Consider the following 16,132-nt stretch of genomic DNA (forward strand, 5'->3'; position numbering starts at 1 on the left):
CTTCTTACCTGGCTGGGATCTGTGGCTCTTGAGGTCCTCTGACTTCTTTTCTTTTTTTTTTTAATTTTGTATATGTTGTGGTGTGTGTGTGTGTGTGTGTGTGTGTGTGTGTGTGTGTGTGTGGTGTGTATATGTGTGGGGGGGGTGGAGGGGGAGCACATGGGTGCAGAAACATGTGGAGGCTGGAGGAGGATGTCAGGTGTCTTCTATAGTTCTCCACCTTATTTTTTTGAGATAAGGACTATCACTTGAGCCTGAAGCTTGCCACTTCTGCTAGGCTGGGGGCCAGCAAGCTCCAGCGTGTCTCCACCCTGCAACACTGGGATTACAGGCACACACAGTCATGCCCAGCTTTTACATGAGTGCTGGGGATTTGAACCCAGGTCCTCTTGTTTTCACAGCAAATGCTCTTACCCACTGAGCCATATTCTCAACCCTCTCCTCTAGTTTCTTGACTCCTGGGACAAGTCTTTAGACACACAGGATTCAGATATAAATCCATCTCCCCTACAAGAAGATTCCACAGGCCCTCCTCTACCTTTTCCTCCTCAGAGCAAAGCCCCTCTTCCCCACCCCCTGCCTCCAGGCAGGCACAAACAGCACTGGGGAGGCCTGGCAATGTGAGAAAGGGAAGGGATAGATCCTGGGGGAAGGATGAGGAAGACAAGGACCTAGGAAGAGAGTGCTGGCTGCACCACCACGCCTTCCGCAGAGCCTGAGCAGGCCACAGCATCAACCACTTGTCATGAAATCATGACATAGTCTGCTCCTCGCTTCTCTTGGGTGAAGACAAGAACTCCTGTCTATCCTTGTACAACCAGAGCTGATCTTAGCCAACAAACAGATGTGCATGACATACTGCATAACAAAACATCCATTTAATGAGCTTAATTCCCATTCACCCCTGCCTATATTAGAATGCTGCTAAAAAAATTTTTTTAAAAACTTGACATCAGGTGCTCCTAGAGAATCCCATCAACCAAAGGCTGTATAGAGGTCAAAGAAACACTGAGTCCCAGGAGAGGCTTCCTGCCTGCCCCCTGCCCCCTGCCCCACAATCATCCCATCTTTGGACACTGTCAGAGAAAACTGACCCTTGTGGTCCCAGAGTGTATGTCTCTTCAGGTCTGTGCCAAATTTGAGACATGGGAATTCTGACATGAGCGCCACTGAGCTTGGATCTGACTCCCTTGCCACACCACCAAAGCCAGCTGCTGAGAATCCCTAGCAGCCAGGAATTACAGCCCAGTGCCCACAAGGTCTGAACCTGTAAGCCCACCTCTCAGCAGTCTTAAAGAAGTCTTTCTCTTTCCCGAGTCCCTCCAGCATATTTAACCTCTTTCCAGGTTTACTTTAGAGTCCAGAGTCAGACTTTTACAAAAAGCAAAAGGGCCATTAACATCCAGATGCCTCTTCTCTCATCCCTGCCAAAACCCTTGCCTGTTCTAAAATGAAAGGAAAAATAGGCAGGACAAACAATACCTAGCCAGACTGGTAGTGCAGGACTATAATCCCAGCTACTTGGGTGCTGAGGCAGGAGAACTGCAAATTCAAAGGCTTCCTGGACTACACAATAAGTTCAAGCTTAGCCTAAGAAACTGTCTCAAATTTTTTTTAAAAAAACTTAATGCTGAGTGTAGTGTTGCATACACTTGAGAGGCAAAGGTAGGTGGATCTCTGTGAGTTCTAGACCAGACGCTGTCTCAAAAAAGAAAAATGATTTAAGTACAAAAAGGCCTGGGGATATAGGTAAGTGAAGAGTGCTTATCTAGCATGTGTGGGACACTAGGTTCAGTACCCAGTACAGAAAGCAAGAGAGAGAGAGAGAGAGAGAGAGAGAGAGAGAGAGAGAGATTTGATACTTCACTAATTGTTCTGCCATTCTTGCATGACTGGTATTTGCCTCAAGCCCTGATCTCAGTAGACATGGCAATAAAGTATTTTTTCATCAGGGCTGAGTGGTCGCTTTCTTTGTCTGTCTCCCTCTTTAACTATGTTGTCCTTTTCTTTTTTCTTCCTGTAAAATACATAATTTTTGTGAATCACATACACATACTCTTGGCTTTAAAAGGTATCAAAGCCGGGTGTGGTGGAGCATGCCTGTAGTCTCAGCACTTGGGAGGCAGAGGCAGGCGGATCTCTGTGAGTTCAAAGCCAGCCTGGTCTACATAGTGAATTCCAGGACAGCTGGGGCTACAGGGAGACCATGTCTCAAAAAGACCAAAAAAACAAAAAATTTTTTAAAAAGGTATCAAAAAGTACCAGAATCTTATTGTTTGTTTTTTATTTTTATTTTTCTATTTTTTAAAGGGGTTCTTTTATTTTGTTTTTGTTTCCATTGCTTGGGGGTCATTTGTGTGCTTGTGTTTGTTTGTTCTTTTGAGACAGGGTCTCCCTATACCCCCAACTGCCCTGGAACTCACTGTACAGACCACACTGGCCTTGATCTCACAGAGATCCACATGCCTCTGCCTCCTCAGAGCTGGGATTAAAGGTGTGCACCACTATGCCCACATTCAGAATCTTATTCTGAACAACACCATTTCTTACAACTTTAACTCTTATGCTATTCCTTCTGGGAGCCAACGCCACATGTCCAAATACCGTTCTTATAACTATTTCCTGATTCATCCATTTTTAGTGTTACCAATTGACTTCTATAAAAAGCGAAAATTTAGATCTCTTACCAACTCTCCTGTAACTTCATGCTCTAAATATAACTACCATAATCCATATATGTAGATCATGATCAATTTATATTATCATGGTTATGTAAATATTGTTCATTGCAGAACAAAGAGTGAAAGCTGCTTACTTCTCTGTCACTCAGCTTTTTTTTTTTTCTTGGCTGTACTGGGGATTGAACCCAGAGCCTTATACATGCTATACAAGTGCTCTACCACTGAGCTACAGCCCCAGCCTAGTTTTTTGTTTTTAATTTCTTTTTAAAAATATCTTTCCTGTTTTTATTATTTTTTTACTTTCTAAATTTTTATTTATTTTTGGCCAGGCATGGTGGCACACGCCTTTAGTCCCATCACTCAGGAGGCAGAGGCAGGCAGATCTTTGTGAGTTCAAGGCCAGCCTGGTTTACATAGTGAGTTCCAGGCCAGCTGGAGCTACAGGAAGAGCCTGTCTTAAAAAGACCAAATAAAAAATTTATTTTTATTTTGTGTATGTGAATGTTTTGCCTGCATGTATGTAAGTGCACCACTTGCTTGCAGTGCCTACAGAGGTCAGAAGAGGGCATTGGATGGTTATTAGCAGCCATGTGATGCTGGGAACCAAACCTGGGTTCTCTGCAAGAGCAGCTAGTGCTCTTAACTACCGAGCCATCTCTCCAGTCTGCCTTTTTGTTTTTAATTATGTGTACACATGTGTTTGTGTAGGTTTGTGCACATGCATGCAGTGTCTGAGGAAGCCAGAAAACGGCATCGGACTCCCTGGGCTGGGAACCAAACTCAGGTCTTCTGCAAGACCAGCCGGTTCTCTTAACCACTGAAGTATCTCTCCAAGCTCTTCTTATAGGATCTAATGATCTCTCTCTTCTCTTCTCTTCTCTTCTCTTCTCTTCTCTTCTCTTCTCTTCTCTTCTCTTCTCTTCTCTTCTCCTCTCTCCCTCCTCTTCCTCTCTTCCCCCCCCCACTGCTCTCTCTCTCTCTCTCTCTCTCTCTCTCTCTCTCTCTCTCAATCTGATCTTCCTGTAGCCCCAGCTGCCCAAGAACTTGCTATGTAGACCAGACTGAGCTCCATATCAGAGATCTACCTGCCTCTGCCTCCCAAGTGCTGGTACTAAATGTGTGCATCACTAGGCCCAACCGATATATCTCTTTAAAAAAATATCACAGTCTTGACTTTTTCACAGCTTTTCAAATGCTTCATTAAACAGGGTGAATAAAGACTTAACATTTAAGTATATATACCATATGAAGGAAAATGAATTCATATCTGGATGTAAAATATAAATAAAGTATAGTATAGACGTATGGAATATATATATACATATAAAAAATAATGCCAGGCATAGTGGTGCACACCTGTAATCCCAGCACTTGGGAGGGTAGAAACAAGCAAATCTCTGTGAGTTTGAGGACAGCCTGGTCTACAAATTGAATTCAAGACCATCCAGGGCTCTATAGAGGAAACCATCTAAAAAAAAAAAATCCTAAGTGAAAAGATCAACATCATTAAATTCATAGATGAGTGAGTGTTCAGGGTAAAGATGACAAGCTGAGTCATGCCTTTATTTTCCCTTCTTCCTAAGTCCCCACTGAAACTACAGCACAGTGAATATTTTTGGTGTTTAAATATCTGTAAAGGTATAAACAGCTATGGACCCAAATGAAAGAAGACATAAAGATCAGAGAGATGGGACAGAAGTGAAGGGCATTTGCTGTTCTTGCAGAGGACCCAAGGTTGGTTCCCAGTGCTCATAACTGTAACTCCAGGCCAGGAGATTCAATGATCTCTTCTAGCCTCAGTGGGCATCTTTACACACATTGCATATACTCACACAGACACAGACACACACACACATAAATAAAAATTAAAAAAATTTTTAAAGCTAACAGTTAGCCGGATGTGGTGGCACAGGCCTTTAATCATTCCCAGAGTTTGAGAGGCAGAGACAGGCAGATTTCTGTGAGTTTGAGGCCAGCCTGGTCTCCATAGTGAGTTCCAGGATAGCTGGGGCCTCAGTAAAGATGGATACAAAGCATAAGACAAAATTATAAAGCTGAAAGATTTCTGGTGTCTTGTTCTCGCAAGGACCAACACTTATTTTACTGAGTACCATGCCGATGATCAACAGAAAAACAATGAATGGGTTCACCTAGAAATATAAAAAAGATAAAAATCACTAAATTATCTCCAAAATTTACAAAATCATCCTCTAAACATGAAAAGATTGTCATTTCTGGAAAATCTTAAGCTCTCCTTTAGCATTGAAGTGCTAAAGTACTTCATTGGTTTATTTATTTATTGTGTGTGAGTGTGTGCATGGGTGCACACACACAACATGCATGTGGAGGTCAGAGGACAATCTGCAGGAGTCAGTTTTCTCTTCCCACCATGTAGGTCCTAACGATCAAACTCTGGTCATCAAGCTTAACAGCAGGTGCCTTTACTGGCTGAGCCCCTTTGATGGACTGCTGTTTTATTATTTTGAGACAGGATTTTCCTGTGTAGCCCAGGTTAGCCTTGAACTCACCATGTCCCCAAGCTCCTGTTTGACTTTAAGAACATCACTTTTTGTAGATTTCCATATTGATTTGTGTGTGTGCATTTATGTCTGTGTGTATGTGCACATACGTGTGCAAGTGCACACGCCTCAGCACACCCTCAGAGGCCAAAAGAGGACATAAGGTGTCCTCTATCAATTTCCACCTTTGAGGCAGGGTCTCTCCCTGAACCTGAGGCTCATGTTTTCTTGGCCAGGCTGGCAATCCTCCAGTCTCCCTCTCCCTTGGAGCTGGGGTTACAGACATATAGGGGATGCCCAGCTTGTTACAGGTGCTGGGATCCAAACTCCCAACTGAGCAGCAAGTGCTTTTAGCTACTGAGCTATCTCTCCAGTCCCTTCACTGCTTTTTAAACTGAGTTATCATTAACGTCTAACAATAATAAGTATCCCTGGGGCCACCCAGAAAGTTACTAACACCATGCATTTAAATTATTACCTCACTATCTTTTCCATGAAATGAACCACACACACACACACACACACACACACACACACACACACACACATAAAAAGTTGGAAACTTATAAGTGTCAGAATCTGGTGCTTCTTGCATCCTAGGCTCACTCTTTCTTTGACAATCCTTTAGGGGCCTCTTTAGTTCTAAGGTCTTCACAACATCAATCATATGAACCCAAACACAAATTACAAAGTAAGAAGAGAGGTTTCTTAAAAATCCCTATCCCCATGATGCCTGGACCACAATTTGGCTAGACACAATTTCATTCTTTTTAAATGTATTTATTTATGCCCAGCACTTCGGAGGCAGAAGCAGGAACATCTCTGTGAGCTCAAGGCCAGCCTGGGCCACACAGTGAGTTCTAAGCCAGCTGTGGCTATTGGGAGACCCTGCCTCAAAAAGAAAAAAAAGATGCAAAAAATTTTTATTTTTGTTTGAGTGTGGCATGTGTGTGTAGGTGTGTACAGAAGCCAGAGGAGGACATCAAGTGTCCTGATGTGTCACTCTTTGCCTTATTCCTTTGCGACAGGGTGGCAGTCAGCAAGCCCCAATGATCCTCTGTCTCTTCCCCCGACAGCATCTGGGTTACAAGCATGCACATGGCCACAACCCAACTTTCTTACATAGGTGCTGAGATTTGAACTCAATGCTTGCTCAGCAAATGTTCTTATTGACTGAGCCATCTCTCCAGCCCCCCTCCCAACTTCATCTTGTATTCATCAATCCCATAATCACCCATGAGAGCTGTTAGTTATAACATCGTTTAAATTTTAAAATGGGGCCATATAGAGCTGCCAACACAGCACCCATAACACACATGGTACCTTCCACTTTGGTGGTGCCCAGTGAAGGTCAGAAATGTGGGGTCTGTAACTTGCTACGTATGAAAGCTCAAAACAATCTACTTTCTAGATTTAATCATCTATCTGGAGAACATGTCTCCAGCACCCACTGGCCTCTCTTTTTCTTCCTTCTAGGTATTTTTTCTCCTTGGATTTTGCAGGGAGGAATATGATGCTGTCTCGTTAAAATCCCGTTTCTATTCTTTTCCATCAGTCTTGATTAGTGAAACTGTCATTCCATGAACACTGGAATCGCTAAGCCTCTTTTTCTGGTGTCTGGATTTGTCATTCTTCTAGGATATTTACTCTACAAATAATTCCCCTATAAGAGATTGTTAGCTGAAAATTCTGCTTTCTTCAAGATAGCTGGTTCTCGGTCAGTGTCAAACTAAAAAATAAACAGAATAATTCTGTTGCTGCTGCTTTAGACTTTTGCTTTAGAGCCATAGATTGCGATAATAACATAATTCAATCCAATATTAAGAGACTAACCGAACACCTGTTCTGCGGTGGACTTTCCCTGCACCGGGTGAGCGGATGACGGCGCTGGCTTCGCCACCAGGGGGCAGCATCATTGCCGCGGACCTCGCTTGGCTAGAGGCTCTAGTCTAGGGGTTGCAGGTTTTGGTATTTCCTTCATCCGTCCTGGACCGTTTATTATTACTATTGTTGTCGTTGTTGTTGTTTAGCCTCAGAGGTCTAGCATTTTTGTGTGTCCGTTTATGAGCAGGAAGGACTCATTTTCCGCTCGTCGGGTTCAGCCCTTCATCATCCGGCACCAGACACAGGTCTCTAGAAATCTCTACGAAGTAAGGAAACCTTAGAGTTGGCACTGTAATGAAGCGACTTAGGAATGTGGGCCGTGAGGGCAAAAGCCGAGGGCGATGTGAACTTCAGCCATTAATCAAGGTATTTGGTGTCTTCGTTTGGTGCCACGGACTCGGGCAAATTGAGGGTATCTGGGTGGCGACCGTGGGAGTAAACGTCTTCTACTCGACTCCACCAGCCCGGGTTGAATACCCACGGGGGTGCAGGGAGCTGAGAGAGCAAAGAGGAGGCTCCAGGCTCAGGGCTTGGGTCCACCGCCCTGCCTGGGCTGGGCGGTGCTCCAGAGCCTTCCTTTCCAGGCTCGGGGCGCCCCCTGCAGGCCAGGGTACAGAGACACGCCACCTCCCCCGCGCTTGCCTGCCACTCGCACACAGCCGCGGGGACACAGGATACGCACATCCACCCCTTCAAACACCTAGCCTAGTTCTCGTCGCAGTCATTCACTCCTATGCACCCTTATTCCACCACAAACTTGATTGGCTTCCCAAGCTCGGGGCAGGGATGGGAGCGGTCCCAAACCCCAGCTAAGGTGCCCTCCATTCCAATTCTCTCTCTGGTACAGGGATTTGGTCAGCTAGGGTACATGGGGAACGTGCAAGCTCCTTGGCGGAGGATGAAGCTAAGCTGAGCTGAGCCAGCCCCACTGAGAATCCCAGATCTGGAGCAAGACATTCCCAGGGCTCATACTGAAGAGCACCACAAAGACAACTTGGGAGGTAGAGGCTGAACCAGGAGAAGCAGTGACAGAGGGCTCTGTGCATACGTTCAAAACATCTCAAACCTACATCCCTGACCTCCAGGCCTCCATCCCATCCCATCCCCACTTTCAATGAACTCTAAATCAATTGCTGGGTGTGGATGACTTAAATCCTCTAACATATATTAAAAGGGGATTCATTAGATTGCCTTATAGGGTACAGTCTGGTAGTCCAACAGTGGCTGTCTTTCTAATGGAGAGGCTGAGAACCAGATAGCTGCTCAGTCCATGAGGCTGGATGCATCAGCAGCTTCAACCTGTCACTGAAGGCCTGCAGAATTCCTAGAGAGCCACCAGTCTTCAGTACCAGTCAGAGGCAGAGAAGAGTGGTAGCAAAGGATGGCCAGTGAGATGCCTAGGCAAGCAGGCCCAGGCAAGCAGACCAAAAGGAAATGCTTTTCCCTGGGATCCCTTTATGTCTGGGCCTCCAACAGAAGGAGGTGCCCACAGTTAGGGTGGGTCTTCCCATTTCAATTAATCTAATCAAGAAGCTGTCTTAAAGTTATACCTAGAAACCTGTCTCATAGTTGACCGCAGATCCAGTCTAGTTGACAATCAATGTTAACCACCATGGTGCCTATGACTTTTCAATTTTGGCACAATAGCAGGCTTTTTTTAAAGATTTTATTTTTTTATTTTTTATTTTGTGAGTGTTTTGTCTGCATGTATTTAAGTGCACCATATTCATACCTGGTGCCCATGGAGGCCAGAAGAAAGCACAGGAGCCCCTGGAACTGGCGTTACAGATGAGTGTTCACCACCATGTGGGTGCTGGGAACCAAACTCACTTCCTCTGCAGGAGTAAATGCTCTTAACCACTGAGTCATCGCTACAGCCCTACTGGGCACTTTCTTAACACTCCCACTTGCCCCTCTTCTTTACTTGAGAGATGATTCCTCTTTACTTCCTTGATTGTGTATATGTGTGTGTTATGTATGTTCTTGTGTGTGCATGTTTGTATTCAAGTGCACCTATGCATGCACGTGCACATGTGTGTGCATGTGTGGAGAGGCCAGAGGTAGACATTAGATGTCATCCTCATTTTCTCTCACACAGATTGGATTAGACTGCTGGCCATCAAGTCCCAGGGATGTCTGTCTCTACTTCCTAATGCTGGAACTGCAGATGTGTGTCACCATGCCCAACTTTCTATGTTGGTGCTGGGGATCCAAACATATATCTTTATACCTGCACAGCAAGCACCTTATCAACTGAGCCATCTCCAGAGCCCTCTCCTACTTTTTTGATGTTGGCAAGCCTCAGGACTTAGAACTTGGACCCCTTCTGCCTACACGCCCTGTCTTGGTGATATCATTGTCTTAAGACTTAAAATACCATCCATCTGCTCTCCAATGTGTATCTCCAGCTAACACCTTCCCCCTGAACTCCAGATTCATGCCAACTACCTACTTAACATTTCCATTTATGCATCCATCCAATGTTCAGCTTCAACTTATCAAGTCAACCAGGCTCCTGGTCTTCCCACAAAACCACTTGCCTGCAGTCATCCACATCTCGATAAATATTCCATCCATTGAGTTGCAAGCCAAAAAATGTTGCAGTATTCTTGCCTCTGCCTTCTTTCATATCCTGTGCTAAGCTCCTCAGCCCACTGGATCTCCATTCTTTCCAGAATCTGAGCACTCATCACTATCTCCAAGAACCCTGTCCCCCCTCCCCCAGTCTTATTGCAACAGCCTCCAGCCCTGACTGCCTGCTTCATTCTTACAGCACTTTGGTCTATTCTACATTTAACAGCTAGAGGGGACATTTTCTTTTATTTTTAAAGATTTTAAAAATTATTTCTAATTACATGTATGTGTGTCTGCATGTAGGTATGTGCATGAGAGTGTTGGTGGCCATGGAGGCTAGCGGTGTTGGATTCCCCAGGAGCTACAATTACAGGTGGTTGGCAGCTGCCTTATGTGGGTTCTGGGAAAAGCTCTCTGCTCTGCTCTTACATCAGTAAAGGCCCTGACTGCCAGATTTAAAACAACACCTGTCCCCATACTCCCTACCACTCTTGCCTTCTTTATTTTTCTTCCTGGCACTTGTCATCTGACACACTATAGATTTTTATCATTTGTTTGTTGTCTGTCTCCTTCATTAAAGTAAAAGTTCTGCAATAGCAGGCATGTTTCTGCTTTGCCTACTGCTGTTCCCCAGTTCCAGGGATAGTGCCTGGCATAGAGAAGGCTGTCAATATATACTTATTAAGTAAATGTGAAACAAATGAATTGTTTACATTATTTCATTATTTTACTCTTTCTTGCTGATTCTCGGGATCTTTCCCAACAGGCACTCCAGGCAGACAATAATGAGACAATTGAAACTCTACACCAGCTTCATACTATACTACTGTGTCACTTAGGACCTTGGCAAGAAACAAATGCATACTCCTAAAGGCTTAGTAGAAAAGAATTTATTACTGGACCATTTACAGAGATGAGGGTAGGAAGCCACTGCACATAAATTATTGTAGCTCAAAACATCAGGCCGTCTCTGCTAGACAAAGTAGACTCTAAATGTACTGCCTGAAATTCTGCCCATGGAAGGACTTTTCACTTCTTCACCATCTTTCAAGGCCACTTCTAGATAGAGCTGTAAGTGGCCATTTCCTTCTGCCAGTGTACTTTAGAGACCCATCTGAAAATCAAGGCCATGCATTTCTCTCCATTTGTCAACAGCAGAGAACTTCTCCATGAAGTTGAGTGACCAAAGAAAGCAAAAACTAACAAAAGGAGAAACTTCCCCATGCTTTTCCTCGGGCCTTCTGAAACATCTAAGATCTAGTCTCTGATATGCAATGTCCATTCAGTAGTGCATGCTGGTGTGCTATAGTACAGACAACACCCTTAGGTCACATTGTCATTGGTAAATTATAGTCTGAGTCTTAGTCCAGGGCTCCAGGGCACACAGGAACTGTTCTGGGTTGACTTGGTTTGGTGTGTTTGTTTGTTTGTTTGTTTGTTTGTTTGTTTAAGAATTTTTTAATGTGTCTGCATGTGTGTCTGTGTGTAGGTATGTGCATGTGGTACCATCAGAGGCCAGAAGAGGGCACCAGATCCCCAGGGGCTAGAATTATTGTTGGTTATGAGCCACCTGGTATGCATTCTGGGAACTGATCTCAGGTGTTCTACAAGAACAGTAAGTGCTCTTAACCTCTGAGCATCTCTCCAGTCCCAGTTTTGGGGGTGGGGGGATTGGTTGAGACAGTTTCCCTCTGAAGCCCAGGTTGGCCTGGAATTCACTATGTAGCCTGAGATGGCCTCAAATTTATGGGTGATTCTCCTGTCTCAGCCTCCTGAGCACTGGGATTACAGGTATAAACCACTATACCTAGCCAGGAACTGTTTTTAAAATTGAAAACAATTGTTAAGAGAAGAGGCATGGCCTTAGTCCAACATGCTAAGCGTCTTTGCTGTAATTCTCCCATTGGAGTTTATGCAGTTTAGGTTGCTACAGACAGCCTAAAGTTCATTGGATTCAGAGGTCATTAGGACTAAGCAAGAGAGAAACTCCCAAAGCCTAGAGGACCCCTCCTTGCTCTGGACCTCATTCTACACTGTCAGTTTTGTGAAAAATATCCAGTAATAGTTAAGTGATACATCTAAATATGGTATATATTGCCTTTAAAATTCAAAGTGCCTTTTAACATTGTGCCCCTTTCCACATGCTGAAGGTTCAATATGCCTGGTCACTACTTTTCAGCTTTACCTCCACTCCTCAATAGCCTCAAATTTTCATCACACCTGGAATGAGACTGGAGGGGAGAATAAAACAAAATAGAATCACCAAGTGCACACACCTATAATCCCAGCATTCAGGGGGCTAAAGCAAGAGGATGTCAGATTCAAGGCCAGCCTGGCCTGTACAGGACAACTCTGTGGAAGGAAGACAGGGAGGAAGAGAAGGAGAAAGAAAGAAAGAAAGAAAGAAAGAAAGAAAGAAAGAAAGAAAGAAAGAAAGAAAGAAAGAAAGAAAGAAAGAAGAAAGAAAGAAGGAAAGAAAGAAAGAAAGGGGGAGGGAGGAGGGAGGGAGGGAGGAGGAAGGAAGGAGGGAAAGAGAGAAAAAGAGAGAAAGGGAGAAAAAGAAAGGAAAGGAAAGGAAGGACAGGAGGGAGGGAAGGAAGAACTGGGTAAGCAAAGGAAGAGGGAACAGAAGAGCCACGTAAATAAAGATTCCTGCTGGGCATGGTGACTCATGCCTGTAATTCCAGCACTTGGAGGGTGAGACAGAGGATTGCCATGAATTCAAGGCTAGCCTGAGTTACAGAGTGGGACTGTGCCTCCATAAATAAAATAAAGGGTTGGAGAGATGGCTCAATGGTTAAGAATACTGGCTGCTCTTACAGAGAACCCAGGTTTGGTTCCCAGCACCCACATGACAGCTAACAACCATCTATAACTCTAGTTCCAGGTGATCCAAAACCCTCCCCTCTTCTGGCCTCTGAGCGTACTGCATGTATGTGATGCATTTACAGGAGACAAAACACTCATACATATGAATTTTTTTAAGTAAATCAAAAAAGTTTTAAAGAAAAAAATCCACTTTATGTTCTTAACCTTGTCCTTAACTGTAATTTAGCTAGCATAATGAGAAACAAGCAACCCACCTAACAATATGTGCAACCACCACTTGCAATCATTTGTGACCATGGCAGTTATTTATCTCAAGATTTTTATCTTCTAATGTCCTATCTTCCAACCATGTGTTAGGTAGCTCGTTAGACACTAACAAGCTTGGGACTCTCACCCACTGAGAGTGTATGCTACTTTACTCTGCCACAACCTCTGCCTGTCTTCTATACTACACTCTGTGTGCCTAATGCAAACTCATTCAAGGGAGATCACAAGGACATGAGATGAGGGGAGTTGAAACTGAAAACCTGGTAGCACATCCAGCCGTCTTACTCGGAGTGACTGTGACGCTTCTACATCCCTGATTTCTTGGGTTTTCTTCCTCCAGGCAAGGAAATCATTCATACCCTCATTAAGTATATGAGCAATCCAATCATAGGATTCCATTTTTGGAACCTATTTCCTGAGATCTCTTTATTATCTCCCTGGGGATCCTGACAGAAATAGGTGTGGTACTGTAAGGATATAGGTGCATAGAATGCTTTTCTCACTCTCTCCTCACTACTCAAAACTTAAATGAGCTGTGGCCAACATATGTGGAGACTCTCATCACCCTAGGTTGCTGGTGACAGTGCTGGGCTCAGTCTCCCAGCTACAGACCAACAAAGGGATCATGGGAACCCCCATATACCTGGCTGATTGGTCAGAAGCACAGGCTACAACCTGTACTTGTGAGTGGCATCTGAATTTGGGAGCAATCTCCTGGGACTGACCCCTCAGCCTGTGGAATTGGATGCTGTCTTTAGATCAACAGTGTCAGAAATGAAGTGAATTAGAAGTCAAAGTGCAGCGCTGTTAGTGGCGGCAGGAAGATACAGCCCTACACAGCCACCCGTGGCCTGAGGAATTCCTTTTCCCCTAAGGAATCTCCGCTCAAGTGAGACTGATACTTGAATGTGCTGTAGGAAGGAATTTCGGAATAAGAGTTAGAATGAAGCAAAGTCAGTGAGTTTATTAAGCATTTAGACAAAGGCTGAATGGGAAAAGCAGGGCGTGCTTAAGTGTGAGAAAGGCTTTCTCACCTCAGGTGAATATAACTCAGGCAATTGCCATCAAAGCCACCCTGGGGCCCGTGGCTTCTAGGTTCTCAAAGAATGGATTCCATGGAAAACAAAGGATGAGCTTTATTATAGAAGACAGCTTAGGAGAAAGGAAGCAAACGGAGTTCCTGTAGAGAGGAGGGGTCCCAATGAAGGGCTGCCACTGAGGGTCTTTGTCTAAGGATTAATCAGGCTTTACCGGGTTGAGGCATAGGGAGGTGAGCTAGTCAGTCCAGTTGGCCCACCTATGAGGTATCCAAGTGTCTCACCACCACCCCACCCCCCACCCCCCAGCTGGACTAGAGTTTCGGCTCAGCTTCAAGAGCCCAGGAAGTAACTGACCACTCACAGCTTCCAGGCAGCTGTGTTCATTAGGATGCTATGTAAAAGGAGAATAAAGATAAGAAGAAACCAAAACACAAACCAACAGCCCTGAACATTCCTGTCATTTCTGACGTTTAGCCAGGACAGAACTGGTCATCAAGACAAGAAGCTAAAGTGCTGGGTTTCAAGGTCCTGGCCCTAAGTACCCAGAGCTTCTTTCTCCTGTTCTCATCAGCGTTGTATAGGAAAAGGACAGCATACAATCCCCAGACAAGGATGACGGCTTTTCTGAGCCATGCTTAGGCGTCTCTACGATGACTTTGTGTGTGTGTGTGTGTGTGTGTGTGTGTGTGTGTGTGTGTGTGTGTTCCTGTGGCTTTTAAAATTACAGTGTTTAAATGTTTAAAGATTAAGCAAAACTTAGCTGGGCATGGTGGCACATGCCTTTAATCCCAGCACTCGGGAGGCAGAGGCAGGCGGATCTCTGTGAGTTCAAGGCCAGCCTGATCTACATAGTGAGTTCCAGGACAGCTGGGGCTACAGGGAGATCCTGTCTCAAAAAGACAAAAAAAAAAAAGATTAAGCAAAAGATTTTAATTTAAAAAAAAATTTTATATGTGTGTGTGTATTGCCTGTATGTAGGTAAGTGTGCCCGTGTCATGCAATGCCCTCAGAGTACAGAAGAGGCTGTCGGATCCCCTGGGACTGGAGTTATGGACATTTGTTAGCTGCCATGTGGGTGCTAGGATTTGATCCCGGGTCTTCTGTAAGAACAGCCAGTGTTCTTAACCACTGAGCCATTTCTCCAGCCCCACAAAGCTTAAAATTTAAGTAAAGTTTAAAATTTAAGTAAAAATATATGAGTTGGTTTATTTTCCTTATCTTAAAGAATATCTTTTTAAGCCAGGCATAGTGAGACAGGCTTTTAATTCTAGTACTTTGGCGGCAGAGGCAGGCAGATGTTCTACCCAGTGAATTCCAGGTCAAGCAAGGCTACATAGTGAAATCCTGTCTTGAAAAAAAACTCTTAAAATAAAGACAAAAAAAAAACCTCTTTTGTAAATGAAATTGTAAGGTGGTTTTCTAAGGTATACCAAGATGGACTGTGTTTATATTTAGTGATGAAAGAGTACAGCAAAACTCAAGGTTACAAATGTTCTGACCCTATGTAAACAAAGTTCATTTGTTGTTTTTACATCCTTGTTTGAGTTGTTTTTAGGAAATCGTACATTATCTCTGCAGGCCATTAGTGACGTTGAAGCTTCCCTTCCCTCAGCCAGCAGGAAAGGCAAACTAGATCACAGGGTTAGGGGCATCGTTCCCTTCTTACGGCCTTAGTCTTGTCTGTCTTCTACCCTGCCTCATCTTTGGGTTGATTAATGTGCCAGAGCAGCTCACAGAATTCAGGGAAACTGATTTACTATATACGAAGACATTACAAAGGATACAGATGAACAGCCAGGTGAAAGTGATGCACAGGGTCAGGTATGGGAGAAGGCATGCAGAGCTTTGCTGCCTTTTCCAGAAACTTTCACTTGTTCGGCTATTCAGAAACCTCTCTAATTCCATCTTTTTGAGGGTTTCATTATACAACCCCAGTTGATAGCATTACTGGCTATAGGATTATCAGCTTAACTTGCCCCTGTCCCCTCTCCCAACTGGAGAGGGCTGACATTTTCAGCCCTTTTATACCATCTGATTGACATTTAAAAGATTCATTAAAGCCAGGCAGGCATGGTACTACACATCTTTAATCCCAGCACTCAGGAGGCAGAAGGCAGATCTCTGAGGCCAGCCTAGTCCACAGAGTGAGTTTCAAGTCAACCAGGGCTACAGAGTGAGGTCCTATCTCAAAGAAAACAAACAGGGAGCTGGAGAGATGGTTTAGTGGTTAAGAAGACTGATTGTTCTTGAAGAAGACCTGGGTTCAAATCCCAGCACCCACATGGTGGCTAACAACCACAATTGTCCATAACTCCAGTTCCAATGGATCCAATATCCT

At 44.3% G+C, this 16,132-nt stretch overlaps 1 pseudogene; it reads right to left on the reverse strand.

Moving 5' to 3' along the window:
- LOC103741559 overlaps window positions 1-16,132 on the reverse strand; it is a 101,226-nt pseudogene that overhangs the window by 43,148 nt on the left and 41,946 nt on the right.

This window comes from Nannospalax galili, unplaced genomic scaffold (assembly GCF_000622305.1).
Source record: "Nannospalax galili isolate Female #2095 unplaced genomic scaffold, S.galili_v1.0 scaffold341, whole genome shotgun sequence".
Taxonomy (NCBI): Eukaryota; Metazoa; Chordata; class Mammalia; order Rodentia; family Spalacidae; genus Nannospalax; species Nannospalax galili.